The sequence below is a fragment of the Mesocricetus auratus genome, unplaced genomic scaffold (assembly GCF_017639785.1).
Source record: "Mesocricetus auratus isolate SY011 unplaced genomic scaffold, BCM_Maur_2.0 Super-Scaffold_2245, whole genome shotgun sequence".
Taxonomy (NCBI): domain Eukaryota; kingdom Metazoa; phylum Chordata; class Mammalia; order Rodentia; family Cricetidae; genus Mesocricetus; species Mesocricetus auratus.
This window is the reverse complement of record NW_024429180.1, coordinates 42,711,071-42,721,627: the sequence shown is the minus strand read 5'-3', so window position 1 is coordinate 42,721,627 and position 10,557 is coordinate 42,711,071. Positions and strand designations below refer to the sequence as shown.

Sequence of the window (10,557 nt, the reverse complement as noted above, 5' to 3'; positions counted from 1 at the left end):
CAGTGAGACCTTTCCTCACAATGAGTCTTGAGAGAAGCTCACAGGGGAGAGGTGCACAGAAAGGACAGGGAGTAGAGGACATTTGACTGTCCTGAGTGGGGGCTACTGCACGGACAACTATTTAGGAAATAGTTGGGAAATAATGTTGGGAAACAAGTGTTGTTTATGAAAGTAAGGTAAGAAAGAAAACCACAACTTGGGGGAAGACAGGGCCTGTCATCAGCATAGGTTGAGAGAGATTTAAAGAAAACTGTTTCTTCAGAGCCAAGAATAGAAAGACAAGAATGACACACACGCCACACTGTAAATGTCAACAGTTGTCAGGACGGAGACTGGAATCCAGGTCTAACTGTGTTTTCTCTGCTGTTGCCCCAGGATACAGCCACTGCCTTCAGTACAAAGGTCTTAAACTGGCCAAGTCCAGCCTGTTCCTCCCTTTTCCCAGCCAGCATAGGACACCCCCTTTCTCGGCCTCTCCTTCATGCTGGCCCTTGACTCTGTTTCCTGGGCCACTGTTTTCCTGTGCATGGCACCTGGCAGGTCCCCCTCCCTGGCATGCTCCATTTTCTCCTTTACCTCTTTGCCTGTTTAACCTGGTGGGAACCTGGGAGGCCATCAACAGATGGGCAGTAACATGACCTGACCCAATTGGCATTCCTTCTCACCTCTGCTACAAGTGGGTTCCAGCTGTACTAGAGCCCAGAACTAAGCTGCCTAGCATGTCATCTGCTCCGTCCTGCTTTGTCCCATGCAGCCTCCACCCCAAGGACACTCTGGTAGAGAGTGTACCTGGTGGAGCTCGGAGCAGGCTGGGATCTGTAGGGTTGGGGACTTGGGATCTGAAGGGTTGGGACTTTCTCCCTGGTGGAGGGTGAACACCTCACCCACCGCAGTGACCCATAGAGGACAACACTATAACGTCACTGACTTGGGCTGTCAAAATCATTTCATTGGGGTCCTGCTTTTTTGTGACAGCAAGAAACTGCCTTAGCCAAGTGTTGGTGGCACACGCCTTTAATCCCAGCACTCAGGAAGCAGAGGTAGGTGGATCTCTGTGAGTTTGAGATCAGCCTGGTCTACAAGAGCAAGTTCCAGGACAGTCTCCAAAGCCACAGAGAAACCCTGCCTCAGAACCACCCCCTCCCCCCAAAAAAAGAAACTGCCTCAACACTTTAAAGTATAATATGTTCACCAGTAAAAAGTTGTTGAACACCTACGTGGTGGGAATCATTAACTTTGCCTTGCTCAGAAGTTGTGCTTGACAGTTTTCATAGCTTGTCCCTCCTCGTAGATAAGAAGCTTTGAGACCATGACAAACTGTGACACTGACGCTAATGTGTTCATTCACTTAGTGTTTTCTTCCCATAATTTTTTTCTTCTGTTTTTTTTGAGACAGGGTTTCTCTGTGGCTTTGGAGGCTGTCCTGGAACTAGTTCTTATAGACCAGGTTGGACTGGAACTCACAGAGATCCACCTGCTTCTGCTTCCTGAGTGCTGGGACTAAAGGCGTGCGCCACCAACACCCGGCCAATAATTTATTTTACTATGTGTATGGGTGTTTTGACTGCATGTTTGTCTACATATACACATGTGTGCCTGGTTGTGAGATGCCATGTGGGTGCTGGAGCTTGAACCTGGGTCCTCTGGGAGGTGCTCTTAACTTCTGAGCCAATTCTCCAGCTCCATTCTTTCCGTAGTTTTTAAAACTGTGTTAAAGGAGCTGGGCATGGTATCATACGCCTTTAATCTGAACACTCAGGAGGCAGAGGCAGGTGGACCTTCGATGAGTTTGAGGCCAGCCTGGTCTACATAGTGAGTCGCAGGCCATCCAGGGCTACATAGTGAGACCTGTCTCGAGAAGAAGGGCGATGGAGGATGGGAGGGGTTAGGATAGGGGACTCGAGGGGGGAGACTAGGAAGAAGAGGAGGTAATAGTGGTAGTGTTTGGAACAAAGTCTCATTAAACCCCTAGGTTGGCTTTGAATACATACCTCTCTTGGTTCAGTCTCTCTGCCAACCAGATTTAGCAGCTATATAGTTCTGTGGTACAATGGAGAAATGGAGAAGGGATACCTCAGAGGTAAAAACCCCTAATTCACAGAGAGCTCCTCTATTGCTGTCAAGTTGTGATATATTAAAAAATAAATGTTTATATATAATTTATATAATATGATACATAACTATACATTTAAATGTGGTATGATTATTAGTCACAGTCTGAAGTGGTGAGTGTAAGCAAGAGCGTAATGAAACCACTGAACTGGACCACTCTGTAGGTAGAAGAAAGGTTTATTGGGGTTCAAACTGCCAAGACCATCTCTCAAGGTGTAGGGGGATCAAAATAGCACAAAGCGAGCAGATTTCGTACAACAGTCTGAAGGGTGGGGGGTTTGGACGGATACAGGATGTTAGGATTGACCAACAGACGCCTCTGCCTGAAGTAGTTGCCCTTTGGGGTCGGATAAAGGGAGGTAATGTGTGCGGGGTGGGGTGGGTGGTGCTCAGATAGCAGCAGAGACTGTTCCCATCTTTAATGTAATGATAACAGAGAACGGTGAACTCAACACGTGATCTTCATAAATCCCAGCAGCCAAGTGAAGTTTAGGACAACTTTTCCACCTTTAATACCTGGCTATTTTGTCTTCAAAACTAAGGTGTGTAGACACCATTTTAAAAGGCTCTACCTTTCTCCTTTCCTCTCCCCCTCCTCCTCCCCCACCCCACCCACTTTTCCGTCTTTATGGAAAAGCTTGTAGAATCACGGAAGTGGTGTTGAACAGGGGAGGCATTTTGAACGAAGTTGGATGCCTCTGACTAACCAGTTTAGCTTCTAAAAAGGTCTAGAAATAACAGTTTCTCCAGGGTGGAGTGTGGAAGGCAAGCCAGGGCAGGCTTCACCATTTGGGGATGGTTTGGGGGATGGGGCTGGGAAAGTCAAGCACAATGTTTTCGTTCTTCGGTTTTCTAAGTAACTGCTTTGCCTAAGGAAACGAAAGGGACTAAACAATTGCAGACTCAAACTAGCTCATTGTTAGACTAGGATATTCTAGCCTCACAGCCCATAAATTATATTATCTATAACTAGACATCAAATGAATGTGCATACCAAATGAACTTTTCCTAAAGAGAAAATTCTCGTTGGAATCAGTGACTAGACCGCAGAATTAGTCATATTGTTAAATTTGTTTAAGCATCTCATTAACAAGATTGAAGCTTTCCAAAAGCTTGGGGTGAAGGTAAAGGGTCATTAACATTAAATACCCATCCACAAAGTGATTTTTAAAATGAATGTATTATTTCTTATTGGTATTAAAATAGTGGCAATAGCAGTTGGCTCCATGGCTTAGTTGGTTAAAGTGCCTGTCTTGTAAACAGGAGATCCTGGGTTCGAATCCCAGAGGGGCCTGCTAAGATACATTTTAGCTGGGTGGTGGTGGCGCATGCCTTTAATCCCAGCACTAGGGAGGCAGAGGCAGGCAGATCTCTGTGAGTTCCAGACCAGCCTGGTCTACAAGAACTAGTTCCAGGACAGCCTCCAAAGCTACATAGAGAAACCATGCTTGGAAAGACCAAAAATAAAATAAATAATTAAATTAAAAATAACATAAAATAGTGGTAGGCTAGGTTTCTGTAACCTGCTATGGGCCGCCCTCCCCAGGAGTCTCCTAAGATGGAGAGATGCAGAAAGGAGCAGTGATTCTCTGGACTGTCCTGGGGTACAGTGCTGAGATGCACTAACTGAGCTCAGCTGGGCTGAGCAGGGCTGAACTGGGCTGGGCTGGGCTAAGGCTGGCTACCTTTGCTTTCTCTTTCTAGGAAGCAAAAAGGTTTTTCTCTGACCCTTTCCTTTCTATTCCAATCATGAAGAAGCAGCTCAAAGACCTTAGTCACCAGCTCCACTGCCTTCCCCCTAAGCTCTCTGCATCCCAATCACCACAAAGTCTCCATCTCTTTGTATCCACAGCAACCAGGCTCCCAAAGGTCACCCCATCCTCCCAGTGGCTAGACCCAGTGACACTTCACGGTACTCAACTGACTTAACCTTTCCACAGTATCCAACTGTTACCCTTGACCACACCCTCCCCTTTGAAATACTTGCTTCTCTCGATTTCTCTGTTTACAAAGGACAGTGAGATTGTAGCCATCTCATGCTCTTCCTTCCTCATTGGTGACCTTCACTGAGTCCTCAGCTCAACCTTTGAATGTTGATGTGTCTCAGGGCCCAAGTTCAGGTCTTTGTCTCTTCTCTGTCTATTCTGGGTTCTCCAACTTAATGCTAATGTGACCTGTGTTTCCAGTCCTTTTTCTCCACCCTCCCTCCTCAGACAGCTGACGAAAACAAGAGATAGAAACTGGCCCGGCAGTTTAGAGAGGAGGCAGGCAATGTCCTTGGTTTTGTCTTGGCCAGAAAGGGGCTTTGGTTCCTGCTCTGAGGTCTTATCTGTATTCTCCTTTTATACAACTAGAGGAATTCCACTGCCTGGGAGCTGTATGTAAGCACGTGACTGAAACTGAGCTGCAGGTGGACACTGAGTTGGTAAGTCTACTGGGCTGGCCAGCTTACCTCCATGTGCCTCACTAGCTTCTGCCACAAGTCCTCAGAGAGGACCCCAGACCAAAGCTCGATGACAACCCATTTGCAGGAATCCACTCCTGCCACCTAGGAGTTCTGTTTGGTAGCACTGCTCACCTGTGAGCCTAGAAGTCTTTCCTGATAGTCACCTTCTGTGATCTGTGAATTTTCTTCTTTGGATACATGAGACAAGAACTTGGGAAGCCACTGATTCACCTTACCTCTCCGAGCTTTGTATACCTAAGGTGAGAAAGCCTCTGTGGCTCTCAAGGACCCGTGCTTTTCCCCTAGTGACATCTCTAGTAAGACAGTAGGGACTTAAATGTAGCATACATTAAGTAGACACTCCCACAACTTGTTTCTCAATTTCCCCATAGCAGTAAAAAGGATCAAGCTGGTGAGGTGATTAAGCAAGGGAAGGCACTTACCATCAAGCCTGGGGTCCTGAGTTCAATCCTGGGACCCATGTTCTCACAAGTTGTTGTCTGACCTCTACACAAGCACTGTCTCACACACACACACACACACACACACACACACACACACATTTCTAAACTAGCAATATTCTCAATATTCATACAATAGCTTAAGCCAGAGACCTAAGATCAGTACCCTTTTATCCTCAGTCCCTAGGTCCACGATGAGGTGGGTTACACAGGTATAGGGAGGGAGGCAAAATATGTAGTAGCTCGAGGCTGGTGCAGCCTCAGAGCTGTGGTGCAGCAGGGACATCCAAAAGCATCTGGCTGCAACACGGTGGATGACACAAACACTTTGCTTCGTTATAATGGGATATCCATGTCATTAGCTCTGAAACATTTCCTGCTCCCATCACTCATTTAATGTATCCCATCTGAAAATCCTATAGGAGAACAGACGCCAGTGACACTTTTCAGTATTCACCTGACGGGACCTTTCCAAGATAGCTGACCTACTTCCAGGAAAGTCAGACATATTCCTGAAATTGCTCACCTTCCCTTGATGCCTCCTTAGCTCATTAATAATCCTCCTTCCAGTATAGTTTGTCCCAGATTCCTGGCAGCTATCACTCTCTTGAGATGTTCACACTCACTCCTTGAGTGTGTATTTCACCCTGTTTAAAAAAAAAAAACTTGCTCCTAATTCCTTGCTTTGTGTTATATCTGAATTCTTTATCTTGTGGTGACAAAAACCTGGAATCATTGGTTGGAGGCCTCAGTCTGGTATCTCGGAGACCTCCCAGTCTTCACTATTGACAATAAAGTCTCCAGTAAATGCTACCGATTTTATCTCAGAGTTGTGTGTAGCCACTCCAATGCTCTGACACTCCACTAATGTAGGAGTCTCCAATGAACTAACTGGGCTTCTGCTCCCATCCTTGTCTGCCTCCTTTATAATCCAAGATCCACTTGGCCGTCTGTTTTAGTGTTCTATTTCTGTAAAGAGAAACCATGGTGTTGCAGAAGAATTATCCGTACAGCCAATCCACTGTGCCAGTAAAGCAACCTTGAATCAAAGATTGAATCAGCAATTGGCTGACTGGGATTAGTCCTGAAGTTCTTAGAGGGATTTAGGAGGGGGCTGAGAGGGAACAGGAAGTCAGAAGGAGTCCAGGGATTTTTCACTGTAGAAGGTTTCTGGCAGAGGAGGTCACACAGAGAGGGCCAGCCAATTACTCTGCTTTCCTTGAATTTTTCATTTCTTTATATCAATTTCTGATCCCTGGGTTTTTTTAAATACTAAAACAAATTAGGTAATCACTACGACTGGCAGCCACAGCATGGACACGACAGCTTTTATAAAGAAAAACATTTAATTGGGTTCAGAGATTTAGTCCATAATCATCAAGGCAGGAGGCATTGTGGCATACACGAAGACATGGCGGTCTGGATCAATGGGCAGCAGGAAGAGAAAGTGAGCCACTGGGCCTGGCTTGAGCTTCTGAAACGTCCAACAAAGCCACACCTACTCCAACAAGGCCACATCTCCCAATAGTGCCACTTCCTATGAGCCTATGGGAAACATTTTCATTCAAATCACCACACAGTCAGAGGAAGATTTCAAAAGCATAAATGAGGTCACTGTCAGTTATCTGACATTTGCTAATATTAGCATTTGCTTACCACTTACCGTTTATGAGATTATCTGAAATTCTTCCATTATACAATTCTCCAGGTCTGTCCCTACCTACTCTGACCTTATCACACACACACGTTCCATTCCCTGTACTTTAATCACAATGCCCTTTATGTTCTGCACACATGCCAAACATCTCCTTGGCCTGGATATGGTACAGGCTGTTCCCTTTGCCAATGAGGCACCTTCCTCAGTCTCCCAGGGCTGCTCCTTTCCATTCAGCATCACCTCTCTAAGAGTCTATCTCTACCACTCAAACTAAATCAGCCATTCTCCACCATTCATCCCTGGTTTATACTCTCTCCACTATCCAATGCCGTGGTATCCTCTTGCTTATTCAGTAGATTCACAGCTTCTTCCTGTGCAGAATGTAACCATCACATCAACAAATGCCTAATTCTCAGTGATTCAGCCTATTAATGGCTCAGCAAAATACTGTTAAACAACATTTTACACCATTGTCTCAACCATTGCTTAAAGTGATATAGTATATGATGGGGAAGTCCTGTGTATATGTCAATAAAGCACTGTTGGCCAATAGGGAAGCAAGATAGGTGGGACTAGGAGTCTAGGAGGACTCTGGGGAGGAGAAACACAGGGAGTCAAGATGTAGCTGCCATAGGGATAAGAAGTCCAGACCTTTTCTCTGGTAAGAGAAATACTTAGAATAAAAATTATGGGGTAAATACTTAAGTCAGAGCTAGCCAGTAAGAAACAAGCAAGGCCAACAGCTTCATAATTAATACAGCATCTTGTGTGTTATTTGGGAATTACAACACGGTAGAGCCCAGGCAACTGGTGAGGAAAAACCAAAGCGACTGGCAAGGAAAAGGCTTCACTCAACAAGTATATACTCCAGAACACACACACACACACACACACACACACACACACACACACACACACACACACCAGAGTCTGGTATGAAGAGTTCCATATTTTACAGATTAGGAAAATACAGCCCAGAAATGTCCCAGGATGCACAGGTGAGATTTCATCCAGGCAGCCTACCTGCAACATTCCTGCTGCTACTCATGGCACTATACTGCTTAGTTGAGGCTGTCTGTGCCCAGACTTTCCAGACCAAGAAAGGATCCTCAAGTCAATCAGTACACTCAGAAAACAGAGATACCAGGGGAAGCAAAAAGAGCTTAAGACCACATTAAAAGGCTGGAAGTGGTGTTGCATTGTGGGAGGTGGGTCTCTGTGACCACCACAGCCCCAAGAGTAACAATCCACGGGAGGCAAGAAGGCATTTCAGGTCAACACGACTAAGTAACCACCGTTGGTTCAAGCTAGAGGAGTCCAACTCGGAGTAGTTTATTTTAGGCATTTTTAAGCATAGCACAATTTGATGAATACTTTCCTGGTTGTTTTAGAGTTGCTATTACTGTGAAGAAACACCTTGACCAAAAGTGAGTTGAAGAGGTAAAGGTTTATTAGGTTTACACTTTCACATTGCTGTTCCTTATCAAAGAAAGTCAGGGCAGGAACTCGAACAGGGCAGGAAGCTGGGGGCAGGAGCTGATGCAGAGCCATGGAGGGGTGCTGTGTACTGACTTGCCCACTGTGTCTTGCTCAGCCTGCTTTCATATAGAACTCAGGACCCTCCAGCCCTGGGATAGCACCACCCACAATGGGCAGGGTCCTCCCCCATCAATCATCATTTTAGGAAATGCCTAACAGGCCGGCCTACAGCCTGATCTTATGGAGGCATTTTCTCAGTTGAGGTTTCCTCCCCTCAAATGACTTCAGTTTGTGTCAAACTGACATAAAATTATATAGCATGCCTGGTGATGATTAACTCAATCCTGTGTGTACTATAAAACATACGCAAATCTCCTTGAGGAACAAAGTAAACTAAATAAACATCAGATGTGACTACATTGAAACACTTTGTAAATTACATGTGACACCTTCCATGAAGATGGGTTCCATAGATTGACTGAGAAAAACAAGCTTATGATAGGGATCTGGGGGAGGGTCTGTGCGATCTCCCACCACACAGACAGCACAAAAGTCACCAGGCTAGAATGCTCAGCCACTCCCAACCTTCTGGGTAGATAATAGGTTTTCCATTCTTTTCCTTGAATGTGCTAACATTCCAGGTTCCCATAGTGCTTATCTGTGAGCACAAGGACGTCTATGCATCCTACAATGCATGCCTATAACCTCAGCACTTAGGAGGTTGAAGCAGAATCCCAGAGAGCATGAGGCCAGCTTGGGCCACATCACGCTAATTGGGCTTTAAAAACATAGCTCAAGTGCACAAGATGGTATTTGTCCAAACCTACCATGTTCCAACTCCAGTGGACATGGGGAGCATGAGAACAGTGCCAGCATTGCGCTGGCAGAGCTCCAGGTGGCACACCCGAGCCTTTATCCCAGGTGAGTCCCAGGGCCCACGATGGATTGGTTGTCTCCGTCCATGCAAGCTGTTATAACAGAACTTCACAGGTTTATGGACACCAGGAATTAATTTCCTACAGGCCCAGGGGCTGAAAGTCAAAGCTCTTGGGTGATCAGGTAACTAGCAGGAGATGGCCCACTCACTGGGCGTTCCAGAGCAGAAGGGCTGTGGAACATCCTTGAGCTGCCGTGTAAGGAAGCCAATTCCATTATGAAGACTGCTTTTTCTAAGTATTTTCTCCACATACCATCACATTGGTGGCCTCAAGTCAACATACGGGTTTGGATGGGACACAAACATTCAGAACCTAGCAGGGAGACTCGGGCAGCTTAGGGATCCCAGGTGACCTTGTTTTGCCTTTGGCTATAGAGTTCAGAAAGTTCTTTTCATCCTTTTTGGGGAACAGGGTTCCTGTCAGCAGGGATTCTGCACAATCTATGCTCTGAACTCTTCTGTCCACTTCTATTCAGTCCTGAAGTTACGGCTAGTTAGTCACCTTCCCAGGCCCATGGGGACCACTGACTCTTCACTTTCTTCCTATGGCCCTATTCTGACCTCTAGGTCAGAATTCCATTCCCCCTTCAGTTTCTGGAATCATCTAAATCTAACATTGTTTCCTGGACAACATCCCCTATCTATCTGTATAGTAGACTTTGTTGCTCTGTTGGGCCACCACATGTCACAAGTTTCTGAGTCAACGTGACAGACAAAAGTCCCAGGTCTGCATGTGATGTGTCAAAGCTCTCAGGCACAAGCGTTCATGTGTGTGTGTGTGTGTGTGAGAGAGAGAGAGAGAGAGAGACACAGACAGACAGACAGACAGACAGACAGACAGACAGACAGACAGACAGACAGATAGACAGACAGAGACAGAGAGAGACAGAGAGAACCCTTCAGGCACAGGTATGTGTTCGGCTCTGTTGATCTGGGGTTTCCATCTGATTTGCTCTTCCCTCTGCCAGCCAACAAGAGACTGACTAGATCTGCTCCCTGCCCAACTTCAGCACCCAGTGTAAGAAATATCAAATTCGAGTATTTTCTATCAAATACTGTAAAACTTGTGTTTAGGACAAGGAATTCAAATCTTTGTATCCCTTCCCTAACTTGCAAATATTTTAATCTCCCAACCTCCCCGCCCAGTAATACCTTTGTTTGCATAAAAGTCTACTGCTGTGCTCCAGGAATTTGATGACCTGGAGCAGTGGCCCCTTTCCCCTTCCTTCATTTCCTGTGCGCTAATTCTTTTCGGACTAGCCAGTTAAGTTAAGACTGAAGTCAGACACCAGTCAATGGGGAAAAGACAGTCACCATCTGAGTTAGAAGAAAAACCAAATGCACTTCCTGACTCTGTGGGTTCTCTCTTCCCCCCATACCTTCTTGATCAAGAGTAGTTTCCCCAGTCCAGACTCTTCAGGTGGAATTGGTGACCTCTTTATTTTCCTTATCAAACTTATTTCTA

General features: G+C 45.7%; 1 non-coding gene across 1 annotated transcript; it reads left to right on the top strand.

Moving 5' to 3' along the window:
* Positions 1-3,332: 3,332 nt before the first annotated feature.
* On the top strand, positions 3,333-3,406 carry Trnat-ugu. The gene has a single exon. It is a non-coding gene; the product is annotated as a tRNA-Thr (tRNA).
* Positions 3,407-10,557: the final 7,151 nt, after the last annotated feature.